The following is a 16,079-nucleotide window of genomic DNA, read 5'->3' as shown; positions in this document are numbered from 1 at the left end:
GATTTCTCCTACCGGTGCGGCATCTGTAATCAAAATGGGAAAGCTTTATTGACTTTGTGGCTGTGTTATCTAGTGGGAATCGGGTTAGGTGGCCATGAAGAAATCGGTCTGTCATTTCCTGGTGGCTAAAATTGTACACTGTTCGCTCAATTTCAGGTTATGTGAGAAAACAAGCACTGAATACTGTAGGGAATCATTGTACCATTAAAATTGCTCTGAAATATATTTTCAATCACAAAAAATATAGTTTTTACAGCTGTTTGAAGCTGGTGGACCAAAACCGAAAGTAAAAGCCTCAAGCAAGTCTCCACCACCTAACATGGAAATGAGATGCGGGGGATATTTGTTTTGAATGCAGCCTAGCGCTGTTGCAATTAACCTAGCTTCCAGGTAGGGGAGAAATTCTAGGTGTAGCACCTTTAAAACCCTTCAAGTCACTAGCCCTGTCTGTCTGTCAGTCAGAGTTGGGCTCAATTCGTATTGACGGCAGTCAATTCAGGAAGTAAACTAAAATTACAATTGAATGACTTTTCAATAAACTGAAAAGTAAATTGAAATCAATTTGAAATGAGCCCAACCCTTCTCTCTCTTTCTTTCTCTATTTCTCTCTCTCGCCAGGTTCAAGACACGACACACACAGAGATTTAGTTTCATGTGGATCCAGGAGCAGATGGAAGCTTGTGTTTACATCTGTGGTACCGAACCCCCCATCCCAGCTGACTGACACAGTGCCAAGCCTTGGTTGTAAATGAGTTTAGGAGGTGTGTGTGTGGTTGTGTGTGTCTGTGTTTTCTGACTGGTGTGTCACTGCTTTGGAAGCTTCAGGATGTGATTCATCTCTAATCAGAACCTCTAGCAGAGCTAATGGCTAGAACAGAACCTCACACAGCACCGCCTTGTCCTCTGGAAACTCATAGTTCACCATACAACCAACCCCAATGAAACCTAAAGCAAGACCCTAACTCTTTCTCTAGCTTATTCTCAACAGGATTTCAGCACTTTTATTTCCATGGCTGATTGATCATGGCTCATTCTTGTCCCTTTACAGTAGACATGGTGGTCAATATGTTTGGTACATCGAATCGCATTATCGAATCGCTATACATATAGAATCGTGAGAATCGCAATACGTATCGTATCGGCACTTAAGTATCGTGATAATATTGTATTGTGAGGTCACTGGCAATTCCCAGCCCTGCATGCTAAAGACTGCACTCTGGCACAATATATTGTGTTTGTTTCTTTGGCTGGTCACAAGGAAATTTGAAAAGCTTCAGGTGGGTCACTGCACAAGAATGTTAGATAACGACTGTTTCATATTCCTACCATGTAGACTCGCCCAGACCACAGGGCAATCTTGATCAAATATATGTATGCTTCTCAGTGGCCTTTGTTATTTTTATTTTCCAGGTTGCCATTTTGAACAAAACGGCTGTGCTGAGACCATGGGCTACAGAGTTGCCTTACTGGACATCGCTTAATAAAGTGAAAGAGGTAAGGAGACGAAGAAAAAGGCTGCATGGCATTTGAGGAATGTACTGCACAGTCTATGCAACGACTCCATTTAGACTGGCACCATTGCTGTGACGGGTCTATTAAGTTAATGTGGTCTAAAGCATTTTTGCATTTTGCATACACGCAGTGACAAATTTAGGTTATTTGTGCATGTAATTTATATTTGATGATTTAGCTATGTGTCAGATTATTGGGGTCTGAATTTTACATTTGAGTTTCTCAAAGTGGGTATTTGGGTTTGCCCAAGTAGAGTAAAGTCATTGTTAAAATGTGTCCAGGTAATAGGTCAAAATGGTGTTAGGTAAGGCTTTTGGAATATATTATAGCCTGACTATCTTGAGATAAATGGTTGGTTCTGATGTTGACGTTTGCGCTGTGACGGTCATGGAGTTTTGGATGACTGTAATTGGTCAGCCAAATGACCGCTGTCTCCGTAATAACCGTTCGAATAGCAAAGAAAAACGTTCAGCCTCTATGGAGGCTCTATTCTAGAGTGCCTGGGTAAATTGCGTTTGAGAGCATTTATAAACTCTCTAAATGGTTAAATGAGTGAGAAATAAATGGCATTGTTGCAATAGTTTGTGAGTGGTCAACATACTCATGATACGATATTATCACGATACTTGGGTGCCGATACAATATGTATTGCAATTCTCATTAATCTATACTGATTATACCAAACATTCCGAACACCCACCCCCCCATGTTGACTCCAATGATTCCCACAGTTGTGTTAAGTTGGCTGGATGTTCTTTGTGTGGTGGACCATTCTTGATACACACAGGAAGCTGTTGAGTGTGAAAAACCCAGCCTCGTTGCAGTTCTTGACACTCAAACCGGTGCACCTGGCACCTACTACCAAAGGCACTTACATACTTTATCTTACCCATTTACCCTCTGAATTGCACACATACACAATCCATGTTTCAGGGCTTAAAAATCCTTCAACCTATCTCCTCCCCTTCATCTACATTGATTGAAGTGGATTTACAGGTTAACAGGTTACATCAGTAGCTTTCACCTGGATTCACCTGGTCAGTTTGTCAAGGAAAGAGCAACTGTTCAAGGAAAGAGCAACTGTTCCTCATGTTTTGTACACTCAGTGTATACTATCATAAATTGGCATTCTTAATGATTTTACCATATGTGCAGTTTATAAGGTGCTTGTTTAAAAAATACAAGTAATATGATTACTATTACTAAGTATGTGTATATAGTAAATTGTATGTTTAGGTTTTCAATATATCAACATTTGTTTCTGGTTATTGATTTGGACACTTTAAAACTGTTTTTTGACTTTGGTCAATTTATCACAATGTTTTGTCAGCAGAAAGCAGTGACAGCATAATTTTCAATTTACATTTTTGTAATATACATGTAACTTTATTAACAAAATGAATTTCCAATGGTATTGTACTTAATCTGGTAAAAACTGCTGAATGAGTTCAAAAACATGAGGTGATTTATTTATTTTGATAAAATCACCAAAACGTGTTTGCCCTGCCTTTTAAGTAGTGATGGGGGAAAACATTGATACAGTTACACTACCGTTCAAAAGTTTGGGGTCACTTAGAAATGTCCTTGTTTTTGAAATAACATCAAATGTATCAGAAATACAGTGTAGACATTGTTAATGTTGTAAATGACTATTGTAGCTGGAAACTGCAGATTTTTCTATGAAATATCTACATAGGCGTACAGAGGCTCATTATCATTTTGAGCCTGTAATCGAACCCACAAATACTGATGCTCCAGATACTCAACTAGTCTAAAGAAAAAGTTTTCAGCTGTGCTAACATAATAGCAAAAGGGTTTTCTAATGATCAATTAGCCTTTTAAAATGATAAACTTGGATTAGCTAACACAACGTGCCATTGGAACACAGGAGTGATGGTTGCTGATAATGGGCCTCTGTAGATATTCCATTAAAAATCAGCCGTTTCCAGCTACAATAGTCATTTACAACATTAACAATGTCTACACTGTATTTGTGATCAATTTGATGTTATTTTAATACACAAAAAAATTGCTTTTCTTTGAAAAACAAGGACATTTCTAAGTGACCCCAAACTTTTGAACGGTAGTGTAAGCCTACGCTCATGACGCATATCGTGGTAGGCGGTGATAGCGGGCACTGTGGGCAGTTGGCATGGCGTCTTTAATTTCTTCCTCTCCTGTGTTGGCCTGGCAGTGCTCGTCCCCCTCTCTCACTCTTTCTCTCTCACTCTTTCTCTCTCTCTCGCTCTCTCTCTCTCTCTACTCTGAACTGGCCACTGTGGGAGAATGGGCAAGTGGCGAGGCTCCTGGCAGCCTCTCCTTCCTCCTGCTGCCATTGGAAACCGCTGCCCTACTCTGACATTCCTGTCTGTGGAGTGTGGGATGCAAATGCAAACAAAGACCCCTTTTGTGCTGTTGGGGTTGTGGATGCATGTGCTTGGGTGGAACACAACTGGTTGCCCAGCTCTGGGGGCTTCAGCAGCCCAGTGGTGGGGAGACGGGCTGGGCTGGGCAGGGAACTGGGCAGCAGCATGGATAGAGAAACAGTAGATCAAGGTCGAAGCTTTAGCCCAGATACAGTACGGATCACTGACTGTCAGAAGAATCATCGAGCCTGCTGTTTTTGTTTGTCAGTAACTCCACTGTATTCTCCTTCTTCTTGGAATTGTCAGCCTACTAATTAGAAGCCATTAACCACAGTGTGCGCTGGTAGCAGGCACACTCTCTTATTGTCTGATTTAACAGGGAGAGGTGTAACCTTTGTGTCTGAGAGCGGGAGAGAGAGAGGGTGTATATGCAAAGTGTGGGTAAAGGTATATTTGGTTCGCTTCCCGGCAATGAATGTGTTGATGCTCGTTGGTGGTTTCCGACTGCATTAGGTTAATGAGGGATTCTCTGCCACTTAGAGCAGAAACTCTCCTCCTCCAGCTCCTTGTCTGAACGGCTGAATATCTCAAATGTCGGCCTGTTTCTATGGCGGAGACATTTTCCCATCCCCACTGCCAGTTCCCTAAAAGCAGTACTGCTGCTTTTCATATGGTGACACTCTGGTTATCCTACCCCCTTACTAATCGATGGTCCACAAATTATTTTCAGTTTCCGATGTCAGAATATGTCTGGATGGTACACACGGGCTTGGGCTGAGCTTAGAAAGGACCTATTCTGTATGCCAAGGCCCATACGATCCGGATCAGATTTTTTGTGTTTAATATAGGTACGTTTTACATACCTCCACTAAGACCCTATGATCCGTGAACCGTACATGATATAGACAACATCTTGGTGTCATTATACTCCTTAGGCTATAGTGTGCTCTCATATCTGTCTAGATTCCCATTCATTTATTCAACATAAAAAATATTTATATCTCACAAGTATCCTTTTTGATTTAGCTTATTTTTAGACATTGTCTGGAACCTTATTCCCTTCAAACACGTCACATTTCAAGAGTGTGCACTCTGGTACTTGAAAATATGACAATTTTCTGCATATAAATTGACATTATAGTTCATTAACCAAGCACAGCCCTCCTTTTAGGGTTGCACAGTCAGCAAAACACCAGCAGAGTTCCCTTCAAATCCAGTTTCCTGTTCACTGTGTTGGTGGTGCTCATAAAATTGATCAGAATTAGCAGAGAGGCCACTTTGTAAATCTTATGTACTTATAGAGTAGATATTGTTCCAAACAATACGTCTTCAAATCAAAAAGGGTACTTTTGAGATTGATTCATATTAATATTTTCTATGTTAAATTAATGAATTCATGTGAATGTTTATTCCAGAAGGTCCATATGTTAGAGCACACTAGGAGTATAATGACACCAAGATGTTGTTCGTGCGCACACAATGTCTCTAGGCAACCTGAAGTTGATAGCCAAAGTCTATGCCCCTTCGCCGGTGATTGGGCAACAGTAGGGATTCTTCAATGAAGTGTTTGTTGTCATTCAATGAGAGGTTAATTGTTTTCATGCATATTTTTTTACTTGAGAAATAATGTACCAAACATCTTAGTTAGATGTAAAATTTCGCGACTAAGATCTTATTGGCAAAAATGTCAAAATTAATAATCGATTTCTTGAGTTATCTTAGATAAATTCAGACTATTTTGAGGAAGTGCTATTTTGAGGAAGTGCATACTGGCTACAGTGTCTCAAGATGGACAAACAGTACTATTGATGTTTTTTTCTCGTTTTTCTAGCGACCGTCTTAGAGGTATGGATGTAGGTCCTCTCTCTGCGGTAGGTAAACCATCATAGGGGGGAGCTCAGCCTCCAACAGAGATAAAGGGAGTCTCTCTGCTCTATAATAGAATAGGGAGATGCGCACTCAATTCTCAGCTGTAGAGGAATTCAGCTGAGCTATTTTTACCCTGCATGGCGCGGACGGTTGCTATGGGGTTGCTATGGGGTTGCTGATGGGCACTGACGATATGCTGGCGTCTCGATGCATGCGTTGGTGTGCGTGACGACGAGCTGCGCCAAGGATCCACTTTAGAATGAGTCATATCCTCAGAGCTCCTCTGACCTACATCTGAGTCAGTGCGTACACACACACACACACACACACACACACACACACACACACACACACACACACACACACACACACACACACACACACACACACACACACACACACACACACACACACACACACACACACACAGCGCATCAGCACAATGCCTGTGAGAGGGAATTGGTGAAAAAGGGTTTGTTGAGTGAGATTTTGTAAGTGGGAGAAAAATCGAATCAAATCTAATTTTATTTGTCACATGCGCGGAATACAACAAGTGTAGATCTTACCGTGAAATGCTTACTTACAAGCCCTTAACCAACAATGCAGTTATAAGAAAATAGAGAATAAAATATTTACTAAATTAGCTAAAGTCAAAAATAATTGTCCAGGTGGCCATTTGATTAATTGTTCAGCAGTCTTATAGTTTGGGGGTAGAAGCTGTTAAGGAGCCCTTTGGTCCTAGACTTGGCGCTCCGGTAACGCATGTGTGCGGTAGCCGAGAGAACAGTCTATAACTTGGGTGACTGGAGTCTTGACCATTTTTTGGGCCTTCCTCTGACATCGCCTAGTATATAGGTTCTGGATGGCAGGAAGCTTGGCCCCAGCGATGTACTGGGCCATATGCACTACCCTCTGTAGCGCCTTATGGTCGAGTGCCGAGCAGTTGCCATACCAGGCGGTGATTCCACCGGTTAGGATGCTCTCGATGGTGCATCTGAATAACTTTTTGAGGATCTAGCAACCCATGCCAGGTCTTCAGTCTCCTGAGGGGGAAAGGCGTTGTCGTGCCCTCTTCACAACTGTCTTGGTGTGTTTAGACCATGATAGTTTGTCGGTGATGTGGGCACCAAGGAACTTGAAACTCTCGAGCCACTCCACAACAGCCCCATTGACGTGAATGGGGGCATGTTCGGCCCTCCTTTTCCTGTAGTCCACAACCATCTCCTTTGTCTTGCTCATGTTGAGGGAGAGGTTGTTGTCTTGGCATCACACTTCCAGGTCTCTGACCTCCTCCCTATAGGCTCTGTATTTGAAGTTACTAAGAAATTATGAGGGGGCTCCTGCCTGGGAGGTGTATTAATCGGTTTCTGTGTATATGAGGGGGAAACAGGACATTTGCGGCTTCAGTGATTGATGAGTGGCTACTTTAAAAACATTTCTCTTCCCCTTCCACCCTCTCGTTTTCCATGTCCTTCCCTTTATCCTTCATGTCTCCCTCTCTCTTCTTTTCCTCTTGTCTCACTACTGCCCCAGAGAAGCCAGGATGCATTTGCTAACTGTGTAATTGGCTTTTGAATATTGTGATATGCTGGTTAGGGACTTGATTGGCTGTTCAGGGCTCAGTTCAGTGGTTGGCTGCTCAGGGTTTCATGGTGACTGAAAGTGCTCTGTTATTGGCTGCCTGTGGAGCTGTGATGAAGTTAAAGGGGAAGGAGGAGGAAAATAGGTCATTGTGTCAGCGGATCAGTGAAGCACTGAGTGACCTCATAGTTATACAACCACAGCTGTTAGCTGTAGCTACCGCTAGTGTTGCTGCTGCTACTGCAACTGTTGTTATTTTAGAGGAAACAGAAATGTTGCGGTAGCTTTTTAACCCTAATCCTACTTCCTATCATTCCTCAGCTCTCACGTCATGCTCTGTCTGCATGTTTTTCTTCGTGGCGATTCCAGTGTTATGGACTTGCACACAAAATCACAACTTTAATGTGTCAAAGAATTTACAAAAAATATAAATTAAACCGGTATGTGTGTATAGTAGCTCTAGGGGGGGTGTTAATACCCAAAAAGACTGAACATATTAGTGAACGTCTGTAAGTCTTAGGTCATAACATGGATAGCCATTTTGAAGGAAAGGCTTGGCTGAGCACAAACTATAATTTTTTTAAGGTTGTCATTTCCATTATTACTTTAGAGACGAAAAATGACTTACGGATGTTACACCCTCCGTTTTGGTTGTTACAGTCTGAAATAGACAATCAAATTAGAATAATATCCGCAAAAGGCATAGTAACTTATAGGCCATTAGTATTTTACTATATATACTGGTATTGATGCACGCACCGGTTTGGGTTTTTACTTTACTTTTTATAACGGTATTTCAATTTGTAATGTGATACACCACTCCAGCGCATGTAACATCTTTTTGTATACTTTACTCCGTTTCCTAATTGAGTCGTCTCTCCTGCTCCTCCTGGATGCCGCTTCCCCATACTCTTCCTATACTAAGCCCTGCACCCTATCACTCGAGCACTTGCTGTGCCGTTCACTCTGCCTGCATGGTTAGATGCAACAAGATGTTGGTGACAATGATGCTGATTTCCACTTTGCTTCAGCATATTGAGTGAGAATATAAATATAAATGAATATAAATCCACAAGTGTTCTATAATTACACTATTAGTTTGTATCATACTGTCTGCAAACAGCTAGTTTGTCTTTTCTTATAAAGTTGTGGCTAAAATAAATTGTGTTAGCTGCTAATGCTAATTTCTAGTTAGCTAGCTAGCTAATTAGCTTAATGTAAAAAGTCAGCTCAAACGTAGCTAGGTAATACAGCCCGATACCAGTGCTGGTGTAGGCCTAGATCAGCATGTTGTTTGGGCAACGATATCTTCTAAATCAGAGAGAAATAGTCAAAGCATGAATATGTTAGCTAGCACTGGCTAGCTAGTTTGTTATGTAAATATTTTCTTAACTGCATTGTTGGTTAATGGCTTATAAGTCTCCATTTCACGGTAAGGTCTACACTTGTTGTATTCGGCGCATGTGACAAATACAATTTTATTTTATTTGATTTACTAGGGGTGTGAAAGTTTAAACGAAGTTGGGATCCTTAACGCTAAGAAAAATCAGCATGCAGCATGTACAATGTTGGTCCCATGTTTGATGAGCTGAAATAAAAGATCCAAAAAATGTTCCATACGCACAAAAAGCTTATTTCTCAAATTTTTTTGGCACAAATTTGTTTAGATTTCTGTAAGTGATCATTTATCCTTTGCCATGATAATACATCCACCTGACAGGTGTGGCATATCAATAAGCTGATTAAACAACATGATCATTATACAGGTGCACCTTGTGCTGGGGACAATAAAAGGCCACTCTATAATGTGCAGTTTTTTCACACAACACAATGCCATAGATGTTTCAAGTTTTGGCATGCTGACTGCAGGACTGTCCACCAGAGCTGTTGTCAGATAATTTAATGTTAATTTCTCTACCATAAGCCTCCTCCAACATCAGTTTAGAAAATTTGGCAGTACTTCCAACCAGCTTCGCAAACGCAGACCACATGTAACCCCGCCAGCCGAGCACCACCAAATCTGGCTTCTTAACCTGCGCAATCGTCTGAGATCAGCCACTCGGACTGCTGATAAAACTGTGGGTTTGTACAACCGAAAAATTTCTGCACAAACTGTCAAACTGAGTGCTCATCTGCGTGCTTGTCGTCCTCACCAGGGTCTTGGCCTGACTGCAGTTTGGCGACGTAAACGACTTCAGTGGGTAAATGCTCACCTTCGATGGCCACTCGCATGCTGGAGAAATGTGCTCTTCACAGATGAATCCCGGTTTCAACTGTACCGTGCAGATAGCAAACATTATGTATGACGTCTTGTGGGTGAGCGGTTTGCTGATGTCAACGTTGTGAACAGAGTACCCCATGGTGGCGATGGGGTTATGTTATGGGCAAGCATAAGCTACGGACAACGAACACAATTGCATTTTATTGATGGCAATTTGAATGCACAGAGATACCGTGACGAGATCCTGAGGCCCATTGTTGTGCCATTCGTCCGCCGCCATCACCTCATGTTTAAGCATGATAATGCACAGCCCCATGTCGCAAGGATCTGTACACAATTCCTGAAAGCTGAAAATGTTCCAGTTCTTCCATGGAGATGTGTCGCGCTGCATGATTCAAATGGTGGTCACACCAGATACTGACTGGTTTTCTGATCCACGCCACTCCCTTTTTTTAAGGTATCTGTGACCAACATATGCATATCTGTATTCCCAGTCATGTGAAGTCTATAGATTAGGGCCTAATGAATTTGTTTCAATTGACTGATTACCATATACAGTGCATTCGGAAAGTATTCAGTTCCTTTCCCCTTTTCCACATTTTGTTACATTGCAGCCTTAATCTAAAATTGATTACATTTTTTTTTCTTCATCAATCTACACACACAACCCCATAATGACAAAGCGAAAACAGGAATTTGACATTTTTGCAAATGTATAAAATAAAAAAATAAAATAAACTTATTTACATTAGTATTCAGACCCTTTTCTATGAGACTCGAAATTGAGCTCAGGTCCATCCTGTTTCCATTGATCATCCTTGAGATGTTTCTACAACTTGATTGGAGTCCACCTGTGGTAAATTCAATTGATTGGACATGATTTGGAAAGGCACACACCTGTCTAAATAAGGTCCCACAGTTGACAGTGCATGTCAGCGCGGAAACCAAGCCATGAGGTCGCAGGAATTGTCCGTAAAGCTCCGAGACAGGATTGTGTCGAGGCACAGATCTGGGGAAGGGTACCAAAAACTTTCTGCAGCATTGAAGGTCGCCAAGAACACATTGGTCTCCATTCTTAAATGGAAGAAGTTTGGAACCACCAAGACTCTTCCTAGAGCTGGCCGCCTGGCCAAACTGAGCAATCAGTGTGTGGGCCTTGGTTAGGAGGTGATCAAAAACCCGATGGTCACTCTGACAGAGCTCCAGAGTTCCTCTGGTGTAGTGATGCAGAGATGGTAGTCCTTCTGGAAGGTTCTCCCATCTCCACAATCAGGCCTTTATGGTAGAGTGGCCAGAGGGAAGCCACTCATCAGTAAAAGGCACATGACATCCCGCTTGGAGTTTTCGAAAAGGCACCTAAAGGACTCTGACCATGAGAAACAAGATTCTCTGGTCTGATGAAACCAAGATTTAACTATTTGGCTTGAATGCCATGTGTCACGTCTGGAGGAAACCTGGCTCCATCCATACGGTGAAGCATGGTGGTGGCAGCATCATGCTGTGGAGATGTTTTTCAGCGGCAGGGACTGGAAGACTAATCAGGATCGAGGGAAAGATGAACGGCGAAAAGTACAGAGAGATCCTTGATGAAAACCTGCTTCAGAAAGCACAAGACTTCAGACTGGGGCGAAGGTTCACCTTCCAACAGGACATCGACCCTAAGCACACAGCCAAGACAATGCATGAGTGGCTTCGAGAACAAGTCTCTGAATGTCCTTGAGTGGCCCAGCCAGAGCCCAGACTTGAACCCGATCGAAGATCTCTGGAGAGACCTGAAAATAACTGTACAGCAACGCTCTCCATCCGACCTGAAAGCTTGAGAGGATGTGCAGAGAAGAATGGGAGAAACTCCCCAAATACAGGTGTGCCAAGCTTGTAGCGTCATACCCAAGAACACTCGAGGCTGTAATCGCTGCCAAAGGTGCTTCAAGAAAGTGCTGAGTATGGGTTTGACTGCTTATGCAAACATTTCTAAGAACTTGTTTTTGCTTTGTCATTATGGGGTATTGTGTGTAGATTGATGAGGGGAAAAAACAATTTAATAATTTTTAGAAAAAGGCTGTAACACAATAAATGTGGAAAAAATCAAGGGGTCTGAATACTTTCCGAATGCACTGTAACTCTGTAAAATAATTGAAATTGTTGCGTTTATATTTTTGTTCAGTGCAGAGTCACAGTGCAGTTATCACAAAATGTAAACTCAGCAAAAAAAGAAATGTTCTCTCACTGTCAACTGCTTTTATTTTCAGAAAATTTAACACATGTAAACATTTGTATGAACATATGAACACGTATGAACACGATTCAACAACTGAGACTGAGACAAACTGAACAGGTTCCACAGACATGTGACTAACAGAAATGGAATAATGTGTCCCTGAATAAAGGGGGGGTCAAAATCAAAAGTAACAGTCAGTATCTGGTGTGGCCACCAGCTGCATTAAGTACTGCAGTGCATCTCCTCCTCATGGACTGCAACAGATTTGCCAGTTCTTGCTGTGAGATGTTACCCCACTCTTCCACCAAGGCACCTGCAAGTTCCCGGACATTTTTGGGGGGAATGTCCCTAGCCCTCACCCTCCGATCCAACAGGACGTGCTCAATGGGATTGAGATCCGGGCTCTTCGCTGGCCATGGCAGAACACTGACATTCCTGTCTTGCAAGAAATCACCTACCGAACGAGCAGTATGGCTGGTGGCATTGTCATGCTGGACGGTCATGTCAGGATGAGCCTGTAGGAAGAGTACCACATGAGGGAGGAGGATGTCTTCCCTGTAACGCACAGCGTTGAGATTGCCTGCAATGACAACAAGCTCAGTCCGATGATGCTGTGACACACCGCCCCAGATCATGATGGACCCTCCACCTCCAAATCGATCCCGCTCCAGAGTACAGGCCTCGGTGTAACACTCATTCCTTCGACGATAAATGCGAATCTGACCATCACCCATGGGGAGACAAAACCACGACTCGTCAGTGAAGAGCAGTTTTTACCAGTCCTGTCTTGTCCAGCAACGGTGGGTTTGTGCCCATAGGCGACGTTGTTGCCGGTGATGTCTGGTGAGGACCTGCCTTACAACAGGTCTACAAGCCCTCAGTCCAGCCTCTCTCAGCCTATTGCAGGCATTCTGAGCACTGACGGAGGGATTGTGCGTTCCTGGTGTAACTCGGGCAGTTGTTGTTGCCATCCTGTACCTTTCCCGTAGCTGTGATGTTTGCATGTACCGATCCTGTGCGGATGTTGTTACACGAGGTCTGCCACTGTGAGGACGATCAGCTGTCCGACTTGTCTACCTGTAGCGCTGTCTTAGGCGTCTCACAGCGGACATTGCAATTTATTGGCCACATCTGGAGTCCTCATACCTCCTTGCAGCATGCCTAAGGCACGTTCCCGCAGATGAGCAGGGACCCTGGGCATCTTTCTTTTGGTGTTTTTCAGAGTCAGTAGAACGGCCTCTTTAGTGTCCTCAGTTTTCATAATTGTGACCTTATTTGCCTACCATCTGAAAGCTGTTAGTCTCTTTTTGTATCTATATTTTTATTTGACCTTTTATTTGACCTTGTAGGCCAGTTGAGAACAAGTTATCATATACAACTGTGACTTGGCCAAGATAGAGCAAAGCAGTGTGACAAAAACAATGACACAGAGTTACACATGGGATAACAAACGTACAGTCAATAACACAATATAAAAATCTGTATACAGTGTGTGCAAATGAAGTTAGGAGGTAAGGCAATATAGAGGCCAATAGTGGCAAAGTAATTACAATTTAACAATTTACACTGGAGTGATATATGTGCAGATGAGGATGTGCAAGTAGAAATACTGGTGTGCAAAAGAGCAGAAAAACAAATATGGGGTTGAGGTAGGTAGTTGGTTGGATGTGCTATTTACAGATGGACTGTGTACAGCTGCAGCGATGGGTAAGCTGCTCTGACAGCTGACGCTTAAAGTTAGTGAGGGAAATCTCCAGCTCAGCGATTTTTGCAATTCGTTCCAGTCATTGGCAGCAGAGAACTGGAAGGAAAGGCGGCCAAAGGAGGTGTTGGCTTTGGGGATGACCAGTGAGATATACCTGCTGGAGCGCGTGCTACGGGTGACACACTGTTGTTATCGTGGCCAGTGAGCTGAGATAAGGCGGAGCTTTACCTAGCATAGGCTTATAGATGACCTGGAGCCAGTGGGTCTGGCGACGAATATGTAGCGAGGGCCAGCCGACTACAGCATACAGGTGGTGGGTGGTATAAGGGGCTTTGGTAACAAAACGGATGGCACTGTGATAGACTGCATCCAGTTTGCTGAGTAGAGTATTTGAAGCAATTTTGTAAATGACATCGCCGAAGTCGAGGATCGGTAGGATAGTCAGTTTTACGGGGGTATATTTGGCAGTGTGAGTGAAGGAGGGTTTGTTGCGAAATAGGAAACCGATCCTAGATTTAATTTTGGATTGGAGATGTTTAATATGAGTCTGGAAGGAGAGTTTACAGTCTAGCCAGACACCTAGGTATTTGTAGTTGTCCACATATTCTAAGTCAGAACCGCCCAGATTAGTGATGCTAGTCGGGCGGGCGGGTGCGGGCAGCGAACGGTTGAAAAGCATGCATTTGGTTTGACTAGCGTTTAAGAGCAGCTGGAGGCCACAGTAGGAGTGTTGTATGGCATTGAAACCGATTATGATTTTTCATCGCCAATACCGATTATTGGAGGACCAAAAAAAGCAGATTTATTTTTTATTTTTTATTTGTAATAATGACAATTACAACAATATTGAATAAACACTTATTTTAACTTAATATAATACTTCAATAAAATCAATTTAGTCTCAAATAAATAATGAAACATGTTCAATTTGGTTTAAATAATGCAAAAACAAAATGTTGGAGAAGAAAGTAAAAGTGCAATATGTGCCATGTAAGAAAGCTAATGTTTAAGTTCCTTGCTCAAAACACGAGAACATATGAAAGCTGGTGATTCCTTTTAACATGAGTCTTCAATATTCCCAGGTAAGAAGTTTTAGGTTGTAACTATTATAGGAATTATAGGACTTTTTCTCTCTCTATGATTTGTATTTCATATAACTTTGACTATTGGATGTTCATATAGGCACTTTAGTATTGCCAGTGTAACAGTATAGCTTCTGTCCCTCTCCTCGCTCCTACCTGGGCTCGAACCAGGAACACATCGACAACAGCCACCCTCGAAGCAGCGTTACCCATGCAGAGCAAGGGGAACAACTACTCCAAGTCTGAGAGTGAGTGACGTTTGAAACGCTATTATCGCGCACCCCGCTAACTAGCTAGCCATTTCACATCAATTACACCAGCCTAATCTCGGTAGTTGATAGGCTTGAAGTCATAAACAGCGCAATGCTTGAAGCATTGCGAAGAGCTGCTGGCAAAACGCACGAAAGTGCTGTTTGAATGAATGCTTACGAGCCTGCTGGTGCCTACCATCGCTCAGTCAGACTGCTCTATCAAATCATAGACTTAATTATAACACAATAACACACAGAAATACGAGTCTTAGGTCATTAATATGGTCGAATCCGGAAACTATCATCTCAAAAACAAAACGTTTATTCTTTCAGGGAAATACGGAACTGTTCCGTATTTTATCTAACGGGTGGCATCCATAAGTCTAAATATTCCTGTTACATTGCACAACCTTCAATGTTATGTCATAATTACGTAAAATTCTGGGAAATTAGTTCGCAACAATCCAGGCGGCCCAAACTGTTGCATATACCCTGACTCTGCATGCAATGAACGCAAGAGAAGTGACACAATTTCACCTGGTTAATATTGCCTGCTAACCTGGATTTCTTTTAGCTAAATATGCAGGTTTAAAAATATATACTTCTGTGTATTGATTTTAAGAAAGGCATTGATGTTTATTGTTACGTACAGTCGATTGTGCTTTTTTCGCAAATGCGCTTTTGTTAAATCATCCCCCGTTTGGCAAAATTGGCTGTCTTTGTTAGGAAGAAAAATAGTCTTCACACAGTTCGCAACGAGCCAGGCGGCCCAAACTGCTGCATATACCCTGACTCTGTTGCAAGAGAAGGGCCCCATTTTTCCTAGTTAAAAGAAATTCATGTTAGCAGGCAATATTAACTAAATATACAGGTTTAAAAAATATATACTTGTGTATTGATTTTAAGAAAGGCATTGATGTTTATGGTTAGGTACACGTTGGAGCAACGACAGTCCTTTTTCGCGAATGCGCACTGCATCGATTATATGCAACGCAGGACACGCTAGATAAACTAGTAAATCATCAACCATGTGTAGTTAACTAGTGATTATGATTGATTGATTGATTGATTAGTTTTTATAAGATAAGTTTAATGCTAGCTAGCAACTTACCTTGGCTTCTTACAGCATTCGCGTAACAGGCAGGCTCCTCATGGAGTGCAAAATAAGGCAGGTGGTAAGAGGGTTGGACTAGTTAACCGTACGGTTGCAAGATTGAATCCCCGAGTTGACAAGGTAAAAATCTGTCGTTCTGCCCCTGAACAAGGCAGTTAAC

The 16,079-nt window shown here is 42.3% G+C and overlaps 1 protein-coding gene across 2 annotated transcripts in view; it reads left to right on the top strand.

Moving 5' to 3' along the window:
* Positions 1 to 16,079, top strand: part of LOC129855393 (circadian locomoter output cycles protein kaput-like) — a 64,272-nt gene that overhangs the window by 15,127 nt on the left and 33,066 nt on the right. Inside the window, exons 1-2 of one of the 2 annotated variants that reach the window (XM_055923015.1) lie at positions 605 to 761; positions 1,411 to 1,494. The gene's annotated coding sequence lies outside the window, so the exon portion shown is untranslated. Of the gene's footprint in view, positions 1 to 604; positions 762 to 1,410; positions 1,495 to 16,079 lie in introns of those variants that run through there. The other variant, XM_055923014.1, reaches the window with a different exon arrangement.

The sequence above is a fragment of the Salvelinus fontinalis genome, chromosome 5, assembly GCF_029448725.1.
Source record: "Salvelinus fontinalis isolate EN_2023a chromosome 5, ASM2944872v1, whole genome shotgun sequence".
Classification (NCBI taxonomy): domain Eukaryota; kingdom Metazoa; phylum Chordata; class Actinopteri; order Salmoniformes; family Salmonidae; genus Salvelinus; species Salvelinus fontinalis.
The sequence above is the reverse complement of the archived record's forward strand: the minus strand, read 5'-3'. Positions and strand labels throughout refer to the sequence as shown.